Genomic DNA, 17,917 nt, shown 5'->3' with positions numbered 1-17,917 from the left:
GATTCTACTGAAAATCTAAAAGAGCTTGGAACAGAATCCCATTCCCAGAGAAGAACCAGCCTGGCCAACACCTTGATTTTGGCCTTGATAGATCCTAAGTAGAGAATCGATAAGTCCATTGGATTTTTTTTGTGTGTGTTTGTGCCAGGGATGGAATCCAGGGGCACTTTACTGCTGAACTACATTCCTAAGCCCTTTTAATTTCTTATTTTGAGAGAGGGTCTCACTAAATCATTCAGAGCCTTGCTAAATTGCTGAGGCTGGCCTCGAACTTGTGGTCCTCCTGCCTTAGCCTCCTGAGTCACTGGGATTACAGGTGTGAGTCACTATGCCTAGTATTGGACTACTTTTTAAAAAATATTTTTTAGTTGTTGACAGACCTTTATTTTATTTATTTATATGGGTTGCTGAGAATCAAACTTGGTGCCTCACACATGCCAGGCAAATGCTCTATTATTGAGCCCCAGCCCCAGCCCCAGCCCCTGGACTACTTTTGATCTACAAAACTGAGATGATAAATGAGTGCTTTTGTTTTTAAATGTTTTTAATATTTATTTTTTAGTTATATTTGGACACAATACTCCTATTTTATTTATTTATTTTTATGAGTGGCTATAGATCGAACCCAGGGCCTCGAATGTACTAGGTGAGCACTCCACCATTGAGCCACAAACCCAGCCCTTGTTTTTAAATTTTTTAATTGTAGTGAAATATATATAACATAAAATTTGCCATCATAACTACATCTAAAAAGTATTCAGTTCAGTAGTGATACAAATATCTGCATTGTTCCATTACCGATCTCCAGAACTTTCATCTTGCACAACGGAAATTCTGTACCCATTAACAAAACCCCCCATTTCCCACCCCAGCCTTTGAATGTGACTTACTCTAGATCGCACATGTCGGTGGAATCATGCAGGAGTTATTCTTTTGTGACTGGCTTATTTCATTTAGCCTAATGTCCTGAGCTTCATTTATCCTATATTATGTGCCAAGATTTCCTTTCTTCTTAAGGCTGAGTTATGATCCATTAAATGGACACACCGCGGTTAGCTAATGCGGTTCACCTGTTGATGGACCGTGGGTTGCTTCCACCTCTTGGCTACTGTGAATAACGCTGCTCTGAACGCGGATATTCAGAGATCTCGTCAAGACCCTACTCTCTGTTCTTTGGGATGTATACCCAGAAGATGCATGTTGGGTCATGTGTGTTTAATTTGGGGGGGCGGGGGGACATCATACTGTTCTCCAGAAGAGCCAGCAACACAAGGGTTCCGATTTCTCCATATCCTTGACAACACTTGCCATTTTCTGATTTCTTGGCTACCTTGTCTGGAGTAGCCAGCCTGATGGGTGTGCACCTGTGGTAATGTTTTAGTCAGCATTAGATGCAATCGCTGCCTTTATGACCTGGCCTTGGAAGTCATGTAGCATCATTTCTGCCGTATCCTATTTGTCCGGGATCAAGGAAGGGGAGCGAAGAGTGGTAACGTCCTGAAAGAGCATGAAGGACCTAAAATATTGCTATGGTTACTTCTGTAAAGATGCAGTCTGCCGAGGAGGACCTGGAGATCAGCAACTGTGGGAAGTAGCTACGCCCCTAGGGCAGAGGAGCGCAACCAGCTTGTGCTGGGACCCCAGTGGTCGGCTGTGTGGCTAGGGTTGAGACCACAGAGGAGGCCCCTCAGCCGGTTCCACAGATGCTGACAGAAGCAGCGGTGTGGAAAGCACATCTCACCATTTTTTACCTTTGGAGGGGGAGTGTCTCCTCAGGTGTCATGAGAGCCTGGGAAATGTAGTTTTCTGACTTCTAGCCCCAGAATTACAGGGCAGAGAAGAGTCCCTTCCTCTTTCTCAGTCCCAACCTCCTTGTGTAAAATGGGAGTTGTGAACATTCCTGAAGAGGCAAATGACTACCGAGTGCCCAGTGGGTAATAAGCACTCAGTGTAAGGGAGTCATTAGAACATTACTTGCCTTAGCTCTTGGGCTGCCATATTGAAAGACCACAGACTGGGTGGCTTCGGCCAAGAAATCTATTTTCTCACAGCAAGTGGCTGGACTCATCTATTGCTATTGATTCATGATTGGAAGAAAGAATGAGATACCCATAGAGGGACCGTGAATGTGGGCACTAGCAATGTGAATCGATTCTGGGTAGATGCTTTCAGAGAGTTAAGGGTGGTCTTTCCTGTCTCTGCTTTCTTGTAATGCTGGCCACAGGGTTCCAGATCAAGTGCGCTAGCTTGGGTCCTGGAGCAAATAGATGTTGCTCAGAGTTCAGCTGACCCCACGGGACATGTGAAATGAGTGAGAAATAAGCTCTGTTGTTGTATTAAGCCACCAAGACACTGGGGTTGTTTGTTATTGCAACATCAGTTGGCCTATCCTGACTAATTCAGAGGTCTCTAAGGCAATAGATGACAGAGGGGGGTGTAGAACCAAATATCACTAATTGAAGTCTCAGATAGGAGAAGATCTTTGAACTCAAATATGCCTGGGTTTATAGTGTGGATTCACAATGGTTGTCTGGGTGGCCTTGGACAAGTCTCATAACTTCTCTGAGCTTTGTGTGCCCTTGCACAGTAATTTGACTTTCAGATTTTAAGATATTATCATACAGTACATAAGGCATAAGGCTTGGCACATCCTATTCTTTTGATAAATAGTAGTCACCTCCCATGTGGCTAATAATCAGGACAACTGTACTATTATTTATCTGCATTATAAAGGACAAGAAATTGAGGCTTAAGTTGAGAGGAAAGGTTATTTTGGCTCTCAGTTTCAGAGGTTTCAGTTCCTGATTGGCCCTTGGCTTTGGATGTTTTCGAGGCAGAACATCAAGGCACAGGAAGCTGCTCGGCTGGTGGCAACTGGAACGCAAAGAGAAAGACAGGAAGGGGGGCAAGGGTTCCAAAATCCTTTTCAAGGACACTCCCTTGATGAGGTGACTTCCTCCAACTGGGACCAGCTAGGTTCCACCATCTCCCATTAGTGCCACACTCCCAGGACAAGGCCTTCAACACAGGCACTTTTGAGGGACATGTCAGATCCATACTGGTATAGCTCTTCCCATTGTCTTCCGAACTTAAGCAATCCTATGTATACATTTACACATCCGTAGAGATATATATGTGTGTGTGTGTGTGTGTCCTCATACACAGGATTATGGGAATTATTTATCTTCCAAAAATAAGATGCTAGTCACGGGCTAGGGCTGGGGCTCGGTGGCAGGGCGCTCGCCTAGCATGTGAGAGGCCCTGGGTGGGGGGCCATCGTGCTGAGTGACCAGCATTTTCCTTCCTGAGGTCGATAGAGGCTCTGTCCGTCACTTTCGTAGTGATCTGCTCACATTTGTAGTGGCCCTAGACGGATGCCCTGATCCTGGAAGTAGCACAGTGCGCCTTCCTGCAGCCCCATGGGTGGCGCTACGCTCACCTGTTCCTTTGTGATACTACCCCTTTGCTCTGTTTGGGATAGAATGTTCCATGGAAAAGCCCTTTGTGGGTCCCCTTCTCTTACTCTGCCTTTGGGTGTGGCCTTCCTAGATGTCAGTCAACCTGCTGACAGTGGACATCACTAAGCTAGACTCAGCCTGACCTGACCCCTTGCCTCATTTGAATAGCTTCTCCTCAATAAAAGGGGTCAGCACGTGTGCACTCTCGCTCTTGCTCTCTCTCTCTCTCTTTCTGTGGACCCTTAAGATTAGAGGAACTGTCACAATACCCCCAAAGAAAAAGGTATCTCTGTCTCTTGTGTGATTATTTCATGCAGCCCAGTTCCCCTGGAGTGACCCTGAGTGTTTTTGTTGCGAGGAATGGGCCAGCTCTGGGTTTGCACCTCAGCACCACATATAAATAAATAAAATAGAGGTGTTGTGTCCAACTACAACTAAAAGAAGGAGGAGGAGGAGGAGAAAAAGAAGAAGAAGATACTAGTCAGAGCTCTCTGCATCCTACTTTTCAGTACTTGGAAATCCTCTAAGTCATTCAATTCCTAGGTCTTAATGACCGTATGGCGCGGTTTCACGACCTATGGAGTGCAGGTACCCAGATTTACTCCGTCATTGTCCTTTTGAAGAGAACTCACGCAGTTTCCTTTTTTTTTCCTGTCCTATTGTGAGAAACTCACTCAATTTCCCTTTTTCTTCCTCCCACGATGAAAGATTCAGTGGTAAACATCCTGATGACGGCATGACGTGTATTATCTGTTATGTTTTTACCCGTTGTAAAGAGTTTACAATAAATTTGAAAAGCTTGGATGACATAGCCCTTTCATACATTTAAATAATTTTCTAAAACATATAATAAAATGATATTAAAATTTTCAGTGAAAAATTAAAAGTAAGAAATAGTGGCCCCCACATCCTGGGTTCATCTCTACCCAGAGGAGCCCCTTGGACATCCTTTCTCCCCTGTAGATAGACCCCAGGAGCAGGCGATTAAGTTACTTCTGTCCTGAAAAGGTCAGTGGAATGGGTTCTCAGGAGCAGGTGCTGGGTTCAAGTCAATGTGTGCATTTATTTTACCATCAGGCGACGCTGGAGGGGCCTCAGGGTTTCTTCCTGAGCCCATCTGCCTGAGGGACCCCTGCTTCTCTAGTCAGGCAGAATCAGACTGCTCAGCCCTCCCCCTGCCTCCTCTCTACCCTGTCACCTGAACCTTTGGCAGGGACAGCTTAAGGTTCTGATCAATGCTGTTCCAAGCCACATTGGGCCTGATACAAAAAGGCCTTATGCTCCTGTGTCCCTATTAGTGAATTCATGCATTTTTTAAAAAATATTTTTTAGTTGCAATGGATCTTTATTTTTACTTATTTATATGTGGTGCCAAGAATCAAACCCAGTGCCTCACACACGCCAGGCAAGCACACTACCACTGAGCCACCTCAGTCCCGAATTTATGCATTTTTTTTAAGGACTGATTTCCCCCAGGAATATCAGACAAAACAGTTGAAAAGTTATAAAGTGGATATGTCAAAACTCACACTGAGTTTCAATTATACCAAAATAAAATGTATTATAATTTTATTTCAGCCCAAGTTGATTTAAAAAAAATGATTTAGTATCATCACTTGGTCCAGAGAAATGGTCAAGCATGGAAATTCTCTCAAATGAAAATGAAAGAGTAGGTTTTAAAAATGTCATCCCTGAGTTTGTCTCCAACAAAGCCAGGCCGGACACTTTTCCTTTTGCTTCAAGTACCAACTTGGCTTGGGACATGGCACCAGCCTTTATTTAAAACCTTGACATTTTGTTCAGCAAAACATCATGGATTTTCTGCATTAATTTTGATGTGTTAAAAGATTGCATTAAAAATATGTGTCTTGGCCACTGAGCTTTTTAGCACCCGCTTCAATTTGTGCACTAGGCGCCTTCCTCAGTGTGGGCCCCAGTTCTGACCAGACTGTATCACTGGATGCAGAAGGGCCCCCTGTGTTCCTGGTGTACTTCTCACTAGTCTGAGGGTTGGATGGGCTCTGCCTGGTGGTTCTTTTACCCCCCCAGAGTTGACTGGGGCCACTCCTATGGCTGCATTCAGCTGGAGTCCAGTTGTGGCTGGAATGTTCAAGATGGCTTCAGCTCATCTCTGGGCAACTGCTGTCTCTCCCTGGGTCTCTCTACAGACATGGCCCCTCAGGGATTCAAGAAGGAGAAAGCAGAAGCCAGTACCTCTGATGACCTAGACTTGCAGTTCTCAGAATGTTGCTTCTGTCACATCCTGTTAATCAAAACAAGTCGTGGGGGGCTGGCCCAAATTCAAGGAAGGGGAAGGAAACTGTCTCTTACTAGGAAAAAGAATGGCATGTGCCCACAAGGATGGGGGAATTGAGGGTGGTGCTCTTTGCTTCTTCTAAGCCTCTCCCCTTACCCTGGCTTTCTTTTTATTTTCTTCTCTATTTTTCTTTCTTAATTTCTTTTCTTTTTCTTTTTCTTCTTTTTTTTTTTGTACTGGAGATTGAACCCAGGAGCACTTTCTCCAGAACTCCCCCCATTTTAAAAAATTTGAAACAAGTTCTAAGTTGCTTATAGTCTTGCTAAATTGCCGAGGCTGGCCTCAAATTTTCAATCCTTTTGCCTCAGCCTCCAGAGTCACTGAGATTACAGGCATGCACCAACATGCCTGGAACTGGGTACTATCTTAATTATTTTTGTTTATTATCTATATTTTTCAAATCTATAAGCCCCATGAGAGTAAGGACCATCTGTGACTCATTCCCCACTGTATGATTGAATGATTCCCTGTGGATTAACTTAAGGGTTATGGGGGGAATGAAGGCCGTGATGTGTAGACATTCCTAGGCAAATGCTTTAGAATTTTTAAGAGAGACCCAGGCATGGTGGCACACACCTGTAATCCCAGCGACTCAGGAGTCTGAGACAAGAGGATCACAAGTTCAAAGTCAGACTCAGCAGCTGAGCCAGGCCCTAAGCAATTTAGTGAGACCCTGTCACAAAATGAAAATTAGAAAGGGCTGGGGATGTGACTCAGTGGTTAATCACTACTGGGTTCAATCCCCAATATTCCCCCCAAATAAAAGGATTTCTAATAGCAAGAAGGGACAGGGAGGTGCCGTGACACACAACTAAACCAGTCAGAGTCACTCCAGGTGAACTGGGCTGGCATGAAATAATGACACCGAGACAGAGAAATACCTTTTTCTTTGGGTTCTCTGATGGCTCCTCTGACCCAGGTCCTGCAAAGGAGGCAAGGCAGGCAAGAAAGAGAGAGAGCAGCCTCGAACCTGGTTTTATCGGGGAGAAGCCATTCAAATGAGTCAAGGGGTAGGATTACAAAGGAACAGGTGAGTGTAATTCAATCCCACCAGGTGACGCCTGCTCCTGGGGCCACGCCTCATTATCCAAGCAGCGGTAAAGCCCAAGTAATCACAGGGTGCAAGGATGGTTCAGAATCTCTTGCTCAGGGCTTAAGGGCTTGTATTTTCAGAGCAGCTCCCGACAGGGAGGGAAAGAGAAGGATCAGGAGTGGGCAGGAGAAATCGTAGGGAGAAGAAAGGCGGAGTTCTATGAGCTTCATGAGGGGCCATCTAGGGACTGTGGTCACTGCTGTGTCTCCAGCTCAGCCAGCCACGGCCTGGCACACAGCATGTGGCAAATGCCTTGAAAGGGTTCCGAGGGCAAGTGACTGCAGAGCTGGGCGTGTTGGAGGTGCTGGAAGGGCGCTGTGCAGGCTGGGTGGGAAGTTAATGTTTCTGGTGATGTCCACCCGACGTTTCCAAGGTTGCAGAAAAGCTGAGTTCTACTCTGTCATAGGTGAGGAGCACAGTGTCGCACACAGGCAGGTGGCCAGTCAGGTGGCAAGTCCTTCTGCTTCACTTACACGACAGCCTCACCTACCACGCTGTCAGCACCAGCCCTTTCACCATCCTCCCATCCCGGTTGAGTCCAGAACTCCTGGCTGGACTGGAGGAACAAAATCGATTGTTAGAGGCAAGTGTAACCCTTTAAGATCTGTTTGGGGGGCCCAGAAGAAGCAAGCGTCTCTCAAGAAGTGGCTTCTCTCTTGCTTCAAGTTTAACAGCCTCCAGCAAACTTCAGCCTCCTTGAAGCAGATTCTTGGGTTCTTTTCAGGGAAGAACAGTTAATGCATGGGAAGATGTGTACACAAACACAACGAAGGCAAAGCAAGATAAGGAGCTGGTTCATAAAGGAATAACCCACCGTGTTAGAGGAAGAGTTGGGCAACTTTTCTGCAGAGCACAAAGGATGCCAGTAAGAGATCAGCATTCAGAACTCCTGAAGATGACCCCTCCTGGTGAAAAAATTGAGCTGAAGGGATGTTGCAAAAGTTACACCCAACACAATTTTTTAAGGAAAAAGCTTTGGATGGGAGATTTCATGTAATGTGATGAAATCATATTCTTTAGGGTTGGTTAAGGTCATAGAATTGTTCTATAGTTGGATTCTTGCTTATGCAGGTGCCAGAAGAAGTGCTGTGGATATTTGCTAAATTAATGCAAGATTATAGACTTTATGAACTTTTAAAACCAAGTATGGCCACTCATGGTGGTGGAGACCAGTAACCCCAGCTACCCAGGAGGCTGAGACAGGAGCATCTCAAGTTCAAAGCCAGCCTCAGAAACTTAGTGAGGTCCTGACAATCTTTCTTCCAACTTTTCTACTACCAATTGCAACAAGGGTGTGTGTGATATCTTTCTGTCTGAGGATTTAGAAATAGTGATTCAAGCAGAATTGGGGCTTCTGCAAATGAATCAGGCAGAATTAATGCAACTTGACATGGAAGGGATGTAACAGCACTTTCAGTTCATTTCACATCCCTTTGAAGGTGGTTCCAGACAAATTAATCCAAGCATTTTACCAAGTCAAATACAACTCAGAAAACAAAAGAAAAAGAAAAAGCTTGAAAAAGAATGCTCAATAAAAATTAAAGACATGGATCAGCAAGTTGATAATAAAATATTATGCACAAGAAAAAGGCTTTAAAAAGAGCGCATTGAGCCGGGCGAGGTGGCGCACTCCTGTAATCCCAGCAGCTGAGGAGGCTGAGGCTGAGACAGGAGGCAGGAGAGTTCAAAGCCAGCCTCAGCAACTGAGCCAGGCCCTAAGCAACTCAGTGAGACCCTGTCTCTAAATAAAAGACTAAATGGGGCTAGGGATGTGGCTCTGTGGTCGATTGCCCCTGAGGTCAACCCCTGGTACCCTCCTACCAGGGGAAAAACAAAATAGTGCATTGAAATACTAGAAAAACCTAAATGCAGTTCCAACTACAGTGAAGATTCTGTGTTACAGCTAGAGAAGGAACTGGTCGAAGCAAGACTGGGGGAAGCCGAGCCTCCGTGTGCAGTAAAAGAGATGCAAGATAAAGAACTGTGAAATAGACAAGAGAACCAATGGCCTTTCCTGATGAGAATTACATCACAGGCTTCGGGAGCAACTCATCGCTGTGAAACTGAGAAGCAGAAGCCATCAGAGGTTGAAAGAACTGAGAAAGCAAGTCAAGAACTCCAAAGAAAGTGGGCTGCACCACTTCGCTGGTGCTACCGGGAGATGGAAAGACCCGCCTAAGAAAAATGGGTGAACAGATGACCCTTCAACTTAGAGGAGCTGAAACACAGGCAGAAGTAGGAGAAATGAAACAAAGGATGGCGGAAATGGAAACAGAGCAGAATCATTAGTAACCACCTTGGAAGCCTAGAATAGAAGTCCGCAGGAGAAGGCGCACGATGGCTCAGTACAGAGCAGAGACTACTTTACCAGTTAAGCCACGCAAAGCGCACATGAGCCGAACTTGAGGGCACAAACGAGGAAGGAGCGGAGGCTTGAGATGGGTGGGGGAAGCAGAATTACAGTCCCATGTTCCTGAGCTTGAAATCCAGAAAGAAGGGAAGCTTGCAGGACAGCTTAACCCCCTGTGTCCGTCTAACAGTGCACCAGGGGACTGGAAGATCAGATGGCAAAGCTGAGTCAGGAGCTCGGAATCCTGAACCCTGGTGTCCAGCCGGTTGGAGGAGTTTCCCAGACCAATTGCCTTTCCCTGCTTTCCCCGCCTGCGGGGCTGGGGGGGACCGCAGGGCTCCAGCTCGCTGGGAAAGCCCTCTTCTCTGGGCCATGGGCCCAGCGCGCCACCCCCTTTTGGATGCAACCCACACTGTCAACCATTTGGTAAGAGATGATGGCCCGATGCCTCTGGACCTGACTGTGGCAGATGGTGGTGAGAGCGAAACCGAAGACAGGGTGCTGCAGACCAGAGAGCAACCAAATGGTTCAAAAGGAAGAGAGTCACAGTCTGGCCGTCACCGTGACCTAGGCTGTGGGTTTCTTCCAGGGAACAGGCACCGTATGGTTAGGGATTTTTGGAATATGTTTCTTGTGTGTGTATTTTGTTTTACAATCTCATCTGCCTTTATCTTTGCCAAATCGTCACCACTGATTTTTCTTTGCCACAAAGTAGACTGGAATATGATCAATGGGTAAAATCAGGTTCTAACAGCATTACTGAATATAAATGTTTCTTCTTTAGAAAATACAATCATATTTAAATCTGGGAACCATTTTGAAATTCAAAACGATGGAAAATTGCATTTTTTTCCCAGATAAAACTGCTCTTGCGCAATACTTTATGCTTGGTGAACGAATCGTGTATTTATGTTTATCAGTGTGATTTTAAGGTGACTGTCTAGAGACATTTAACCAAGACATCTGCTTTACCTAGTCTTTTTGGGTTTGGGGCATTTCCCCCCCCACACACTAAAATTACTATTTAATTAGTGGGCCACTGAAGGTTCTTAAGCACAAAGCTTTTCTTTCTGTAGTTTTATTAAACACAAATTAATTGTTAACTATTTTGAGAATTTTATTTTAATTTCACATTTTTATGCACATATGATGCTTCCATCTGTCAGGCACTGGTCAGAGTGTAGGTTGACACAAATATATTGTTTATTTGTACATATTTATAAATCTGCACACCCAACATTGAATATCATTTTGTATAAGGGACATATATAGAAAATTACTGCTTTCAGCATTCAAACAGGCCTTATATAAATAATAGGCTAAAAGGAAATTGAGAAATGAAACCAGACATTAATCGGGCATTATAAAAAATAATGTAGCTCAGTGATAGAGCACTCATGGGTTCAATCCCCAATAGTGGGCGGGGGGGAGTCACTAATATTTCAATAGTTTTATTATTTTGCTTAACATTCAACACTAGCAGATTCGTAACTTATACCTGTTCACAAACAGTATGTGTGAAATCTTTTACTTCACACGTCTGTAACTAATAAATTTTTTAAAGATATTTTTAGTTGTTGATCAACTTTAATTTATATATTTATATGTGGTGTTGAGAATTGAACCCAGTACCTCACAATGCTAGGCAAGTGCTCTACCACTTAGCTGCAGCCCCAGTCCCATTAATAAATTTTTCATGATTAAAGAAAAAAAATTATAATGAATTATAAGAATTAAAACTTATCCATGAGTTTGTTCCCATCAGAGTTGGCATGTTCACATTTCCTTTTGCTTTTGACATGGACATGGCTTAGGTCTCTATTAAAATTTTTGACATTTTATTCAGGAAAACATCATGAATAATTTTGATTTGTTAGAAGATTGCATGAGAAATAATTTATCTGAGGCTGGGGTTGTGGCTCAGTGGTAAAGCTCTTGCTTGGAACGTGTAAGGCACTGATTTGATCCTCAGCACCATATAAAAATTAAATATTGGGCTGGGGATGTGGCTCAAGCCGTAACACGCTCGCCTGGCTTTCATGGGGCACTGGGTTCGATCCTCAGCACCACATAAAATAAAATAAAGATGTTGTGTCCACCGAAAACTGAAAAACATTAAAAAAATTCTCTCTCTTTAAAAAAATAAATAAATAAAGGTATTGTGTCCATCTACAACCAAATAATAAAAAATAATTTATCTTGCATGGTGTAGTGGTGCATACCTATAATCCCAGCAACTTGGGAGGCTGAGGCAGGAGGATCTCAGTAACTTAGTGAGACCCTAAGTAGTTTAACAAGACCCTGTCTCAAAAAATTAAAAAATAAATAAAAGAGCTAGGGATGTAGTTCAATGGTTAATGGTCAAAGTGCTCCTGGGTTAAATCCCCAGTACCAAAAAAACAAAAAGCTTAATCTTGGCACCCCCTTAAAATTTGCATTCAAAGCCACTGCCTCAGTCTTTGACCCAGCTCTGACCATACTACAGTACTGAATGCAAAAGGGTCCCCTCTTTCATTTCTGGCTTCTGTCTCACAAGTCTATGGGTGGCTGGCTAAGCTGGACAGGTGAATTTTCTCCCACAGGCCTTCTCCCACAGGCCTGCTACACAGGATCAGATAACCCCCTGGCTCCCACACACCTGGGTAATTCCATTCCCACCTTAACCAGGCACAATGTCACTGTCTGGGAACCCCTGGACTCTGAGTCCTGTGGGTACAGGGTCAGGGCTGTCGCAGTCATCACTGGGTCCTGAACATCAACCAACGGGGTCCTTGGCAAGTGTATGTTGCCTTGACTTCCTCCTGGTGGGGCATGGCCACTCCGGGTCCCCACCCTGGCCGGACACAAAGTGAACACTCAGGAAACACCTTTTGTTGATTCTAAGATGCACTTTTTTTTTTCTTTTTTAATCGTAACAATTCTGAAATCAGGAAGTGTAACAGATGATGGTGCTGTCATCGCTGTCAGCCAGGAAGCCATTGTGACGTGGCTGTCATTGCCTGGATGTGACAATGGAGTAGCATCATCTGGGCTTCTGAGGTGAGGAGGCTGAGCAGTGTGGAAGTCAATGACTCAGAGGCAAAGTGACTCCAAAGAATGAGATGCAGTTGTTCTGTTACATGTACACCCAACTGATGTATGCTGAGGATCTGTGTTTCCTAAATAAGTTTACCAGGAGCTCTCCAGTAACTATAAAATAAAAATTTAAATAGTAAGGAAATATCGTGGCATCATTCTATTGGTGATATCTTTGTTAGTGGGACCAAAAAGAAGGTGTCTGACAAGCAGTGGCACCTTGGATTTAGTTATATGGGAAACCTGTGGAAGAAGGGAATATGACTCTCATTTGTACACATTTATAAATCTGCACACCCAACCCTGAACATCATCATTTTTAATAAGGAACATATATAGAAAATTACTGCTTTTAGCAGTCTCGGCCCCTGGGCTGTTTCATTTAGCAGCACTGGGGACCGAACCCAGGGCCTCACACGTGTTAAGCACATGCTCTGTCACTGAGCTGTGCCCCCAGCCCCAGCTTGGGGTTGTCTGTCTGGGGATGACAGTCAGAAGAAAAGAATTCTACTCCCAGTGAAATGAATCACTCCCCCTGATGTGCTTTAAAGCAGTGCCACGTTGTTTTAGTCAGCTTTTTCGCTGCTGTGACTAAAGCACCGGAACAGAGCAAATGTAGAAGAAGAAAAATTTATTTGAGGGCTCACAGTGTCAGAGGTCTCAGTCCCTAGGCAACAGGCTCCATTCCTTGGGGCTCGAGGTGAGGCATCATGGTGGAAGAGCGTGGAAGAGGGAAGCAGTTCACTTGATGATTAGGAAGCAGAGAGAGACTCCACGCTCCAGATACAAATATATACCCCAGAGCCACGCCCCCAATGCCCCACCTCCTCCAGCCACACCCCACCTGCCTCCAGCGAACACCCATTTAATCCCATCAGGGGACCGATTCACTGATTGGGTTAAGGCTCTCGCAACCCAACCATTTCCCTCTGAACCTTGTCTCATTGTCTCACTCATGAGCTTTCAGGGGACACCTCACCTCCAAACTGTAACACACGTTATTGCAAATATTCACGGGGCACCATGGGACTCATCAGCTTGGCCTTCTCCACCTTTGCTCCCACCAGCCTGGGCCTCTTAGGAGAGCAGGAGTCCGCATGAGTCACACAGCTGAACCAGGGCAGGGTGTGGCCTAGGGTCAAGACTGAGCAAATCACTGGATGAATGAACGTTCTCTCAGCTCGGGGTCTTTGGGTAGGCTTGTCCTTCAGCTGGGCAGGCAACTCCCTAGAGGCTGTGACACACTCCTGTGCAGGCTTCAGATCTCAGTATTAGTGCCTCCCTGACCCCCAGGCTGGGTCAGGCACCTACTTTGTGCTCCCATACCCCAACTGGGACCCCCATCCCAGTCCTGTGAGCTCATGGTCTGGAATGGATCTCCCTCTCCCACCAGACTCTGAACCCAGTGGGATGGATCCCAGGGCTGCCTTGATCATTGCTGCTTTCCCAGCACCCAGCCCTGGAAGGGGTCAGGAGGGGTGTGCAATGGGTGATGGGTGAACAGGGAGAGAAGGCTTGACAGGTAGGCGAAGGTGCTGACTTTCTGGCTGGTGCCATCAGGAGCGGTGGCTGAGGCTGGGGAGCATGCCAGCCTGCATGTGTGCCGGTGCCCTGTGGCAGGCTTGGTTCACTGTCACGCTGAGCTGTGATCACCTCCCTGTTCTCAGAAGTGGAGCATCCAGGGCAGCGCTTGGATTTGATAGCCCTCTGGGGTCCTGGCTCAGAGCTGGAATAGAGTGAGTGAGGCTCATGATAGGACACAGGGGGCTCCCAGGGTGCAGTGCGTGGATGTCTGTAATTGCCTCTCGAGATCTGCAAATCTATGTGTGTTTGAACATGCATGTTTTAGGGCTTGTGTATTGTGGTTGGCTTAACGGTTCTGTCTTGGGGGGGGGGGTCTTACTGTGTCTTTCCTTTCCCTTGGCCAGACATGCATGTCTGTGGTTTGAGGGAGGGAGTCTTGGATCTGTGGTTCTGTGGGTTTGGTGTCCGGAAATGTCTGAGGATATTTTTTAATCTCTTGGTCTTTGAGCATTTGTGTGAGTCCGGGTCATGTGAGGCTCTGCATCTCCCTCCTCCTGTGGCTGAAGTCAGCAGCCTACCGGGCCCCAACTCTTGGCTGTTCCCTCTCGGGGCCTCAGTCTCCTCAGTTGTTTCTAGAGGTTTCTCTCCAAAATTGACCTGCAGGTGGTCAGGAAAATCTTTGATGTAATGGGGGCCTATGGTCCATCCAGGGACTTTCCTCAGCCCCTGAGGAAAGACCCCCTGGAACCTGGCCCAGACAGAGAGGAAGCCAGGAGGAGACAAGACAGAGAACTGTCAAAGCACTGGAGGGTAAAGGGGATGCCAGGGGGTTGCAGGGCGAGGACAGGGACCAGGGCGCTGCTGGAGCCCCGTGTACCCAGGGGGCTGGGTTTCAGGTGATTGTCTCTCTGGGCTTTGGGCTCCCTCCCTGTGTTTCAGCCCCATCTCTCTCTCTCTCTCTCTCTCTCTTTTTTTAAATATTTACTCTTTAGTTTTAGGTGGACACAATATCTTTATTTTATATTTATGTGGTGCTGAGGTTTGAACCCAGGGCCTCAAGCATGTTAGGCGAACGCTGTGCCACTGAGCCCCAATCCCAGCCCCTCAGCCCTCCGTCTTGATTCCTGCCCTGGATCTGAATCCGTTCCTTCTCTCTGTAGCTCAATGCCTCTGAGTTCCCATTTGTTCTCTCTCTCTCTCTCTCTCTCTCTCTCTCTCTCTCTCTCTCTCTCTCTCTCTCTCTCTTTTGTGGTGCTGAGGATTGAACCCAGGGCCTTGTGCATGTGAGGCAAGCTCTCTACCAACTGAGCTTTACCCATTTGTTCTCTTGTCCCATCTTCTCTTCCTGACCTTCCTGGTTTTTCTTGGGGATTCTCTATCCTGTCATCCTGCTTTTCTTTGTGGCACCAGGGATTGAAGCCATGAGTGCTACGTCCCCAGACATTTTTTATGTTTTATCTAGAGACAGGGTCTCATTGAGTTGCTTAGGGCCTGGCTCAGTTGCTGAGGCTGCCTTTGAACTCTCCTGCCTCCTGCCTCAGCCTCCGGAGCAGCTGGGGGTTCTAGGTGTGGCCACTGCACCCGGCCCCTCTGCTTTTGTCTCTCCCTCTTTTCTCATTCTTGTCTCTCTATTTCCATCTTCCTCTTTTGTCACGCTGATGCGACTTTAAAAGATCAAAAGGAAGCAGAGGAGGACAGGAGGAAGGGAGAGAGGCTGAGGAAGGCTGGCCCCTGGGCTGGGGCTGACAGAGGGGATGGGGCCATGGGGTGGAGGGGAAGAGGGAGGAAGGCCAGAGCCCAGGGAGTCTGAGGCCCCATGTAGTCAGGGTGTGGCTGCTGCTGGGCCACTGTGGTCCTCAGTCCTGGCCAGGACCAGCCTGCGGTGCTGGCAGGGACTGAGTAGACAGCTCCCCGACTGGAACTGCGCTGGCTAAGTTGAATCATGACCCCAGGTGTAGAGAGGGGCTAGGGAATGGCCAGTTTGGGAACCCCATGGTGGCCTGCGTAGGGGTAAAGTGGTGAGTTAGTTCAGGCCCTCTGAAGCCGGGCTGTGCACTTGGGATTTTGTAAGGGGATCATGGAGACAGACCTCAGAGGGTTTTGAAAAAGTCTCAGTATTACAAAGATCTCTCTGAATCCAAGGCCTGCAAGGGGACTGAGGGCCCATGTGACCAGGTGGTGGCCTTAGGAGCAACTGGGGGTGGGGTCTCTGCTCCCCTGGGGCCCCGCCCCCTGACATCACTGTCACATTATTGCACCAGGCCTGGCAGACCAATAGGCTGCTGCTTGCTATTACAATGGGTCCTAGCAACTGGGCCTGATCAGGTAACCGGGGAGGAGAGCACACCAGCAGCGGGAAGAGTGTGAGGGGAGAGGGAGGGAGCGCCTGCAGGGCAGGCAGGTGAGTCTCCAGGGCAGGGCTCTCCTGTCTCCAGGACTGGGCCTGTGGGGGTGGGCCTGCCCTAGGCAGGGGCTGGGGAGGTCCCAATCTTAACCCCTTCAGCTTTAATTTCAGCCCCACAGCCACAGACTTGTCTGCCTCTCGCTGCTAGGACCTGCTAGGACTGGTCCCAGGCTCCCACCATCCCCTCCCCAGGTGGGTCCCACCTTGAGTTGGGTTAGGGAGAAGACACAGGAGGGGGTGGGTAGAGCTCGGTGGGGCAACACACCTACCCAGCTACGGGGATGGGACCTGGTAGGAACAATGTAATATGGGTGAATTTCTGTAGGGGTGAGGGAGGTCAGCAGAGGACAGGGCCGGGGAATGGGGGGCACAAGATGGGGGAGGGGAGGGCAGGGCAAGGAGACAAGGCGGGAGACCATGGCATGTGGCCTAACAGAGCAGCTCTTTAGTAGAGCAGAGGAGGCCTGGGGTCTGGGTGGGAAGAGGGCACCTGTTTTGTCTGAGCCTCGGCCCCTCTCCCTATGGGGGATGGGGACACACAGATGTGAGCATCTCTCCGGGGCTCCCTGAAGAGTCCATTTATTTTAGAGGTGATGGGCCGGGAGGTAGAGTGGACGGGAAGGAGGGCCAGGGAGGCACCAAGGTGGGAAGAAGGGGGCCATCGTGAAGGCTCCAGCGGGTGGGAGGACACGAGGCCCAGGAGGCCAGGGGGCCCGCAGAGCAAGGCCAGCCGAGGCCGGGCTAGGATTGAATGAGAAGGACTTCCTGTGCCTGGCTTCTTCCAGGAGCCGAACCAAGAATATCTTCCACTTTGGCCCAGGTTAGGGGAAGGAGGCTCAGTTGTCCCGCCAGCCCTGGGAGGTGTGCAGAATTAGCCTCCACAGCACAGGGGCAGCGGCTGAGGCTCAGGAGGGCAGGGACTTGCTTCGAGTCAGTCACGCGGCTAGCCATAGGACTGATAACAGCCGTGATGATGCTCATGACAGAGCACCTGTGGTGTGCGGGCGCTGTTTTAAATGTCATAGTCCATTTAATTCTCAACAATTCCAGGAGCTGATTTGCCATTATTATGTTATTATCCACATCATCACAGATGAGAGTGAGGCCCCTCACTCAGCAAGCAGAGGCTCTGCTCTGGGTCTGGGTCCCATTCAAGGTCATTTCCTGCTGCTTCCCAATAACTGTGACAAGACTGCAGATGCTCTCTGGGCCCGCGCCAGGGCCGGGATCTGGGCTTAAGCCCTTTCCGGTGAAGGCTTGGCTAGGTTATGCGTGAGGCCCAGACCAAAACAAAACTTCAGGGCCCCTGGTTCAGACGTTATGAAGAATTTCAGCCAGTGTCAGCAGGGATTAAACCTGAGAGCACCTCAGGAGGCAGCTTGGTATATTATACCCATGACCCAGAAAAGCAAACAGGCACAGAGAGGTGCTTCATTTTGCCTCAGGTCCCACAGCAAGTTAATGACAGAGAACCTGGGCCTCAGAGGCTCCAAAGTCCCCTCATTAATGCCAAAAGACACTCGGGTTCTTGAGGAAAGCAGCTTTGGGGTCCAGGACTCCCTTCCCATGCTCAGTGTCGCTCTCCCTGACTCCTGCCAAAGCCCACGAGGTATGACCAGCTCCCTTCCCCTCTGCAGACGCTGAGGATCACGTGATTCTCCCCTGTCCCCTGGCGCACTCTGAACCACAAGTCACC

General features: G+C 47.7%; 1 pseudogene; it reads left to right on the top strand.

Annotated features, from left to right (window-relative positions):
• The first annotated feature begins 4,015 nt into the window (after nucleotides 1-4,015).
• LOC124100141 (ecotropic viral integration site 5 protein homolog) lies at nucleotides 4,016-9,751 on the top strand (annotated as a pseudogene).
• The last annotated feature ends 8,166 nt before the right edge of the window (nucleotides 9,752-17,917 follow it).

Source organism: Marmota monax, unplaced genomic scaffold (assembly GCF_021218885.2).
Source record: "Marmota monax isolate L192 unplaced genomic scaffold, Marmota_monax_Labrador192_F-V1.1 WCK01_AAM20220418_F8-fsc00149, whole genome shotgun sequence".
NCBI lineage: Eukaryota > Metazoa > Chordata > Mammalia > Rodentia > Sciuridae > Marmota > Marmota monax.
Note: the sequence above shows the minus strand (reverse complement) of the source record. Positions and strands in the feature narration are given on the sequence as shown.